We start from the raw sequence: 455 nt of genomic DNA, 5'->3' as shown, positions 1-455 counted from the left end.
CTGCATCCGACTACACCTTTGTACAATTACGATACACAGGAGGTGAGATATCTGTCACGTTTCCCTTTAATTTAAGTTCGTTTTTAATTCAATTCCATTATTATTCCAGCTCACAGAAGAGTGCAAAACTGCCCTACAGCGAATTTTTAAAGTATGTATTATATATATATATATAAGAATGCGCAAAAAATTAATAATATGACATAAACCATATTTTTTTTTCTCCAATACAGATATGCGATGTAGATAACGACGGACTTTTAAACGATATGGAGTTGAACGCGTTTCAGCAGTGGTGCTTCAACACGCCGTTACAACCGCAGGTACTGGAGGACGTAAAAGCCGTTTTGTCGAAAAACATTTGCGACGGTATATGTAACGGATGTGTCACGATGAAAGGTGAATATTTCAATTATTTCAATATAAAAAAAAAGTGCTGAACGCAATATACGCGA

General features: G+C 35.6%; 1 long non-coding RNA gene across 1 annotated transcript; it reads left to right on the top strand.

Annotated features, from left to right (window-relative positions):
* On the top strand, positions 1 to 321 carry LOC105462352. Its single transcript, XR_976048.1, has 3 exons — positions 1 to 42; positions 110 to 151; positions 234 to 321. It is a non-coding gene; the product is annotated as an uncharacterized LOC105462352 (long non-coding RNA).
* Positions 322 to 455: the final 134 nt, after the last annotated feature.

Source organism: Wasmannia auropunctata, unplaced genomic scaffold (genome assembly GCF_000956235.1).
Source record: "Wasmannia auropunctata unplaced genomic scaffold, wasmannia.A_1.0 LD265282.1, whole genome shotgun sequence".
NCBI lineage: Eukaryota > Metazoa > Arthropoda > Insecta > Hymenoptera > Formicidae > Wasmannia > Wasmannia auropunctata.
The sequence above is the reverse complement of the archived record's forward strand: the minus strand, read 5'-3'. Positions and strand labels throughout refer to the sequence as shown.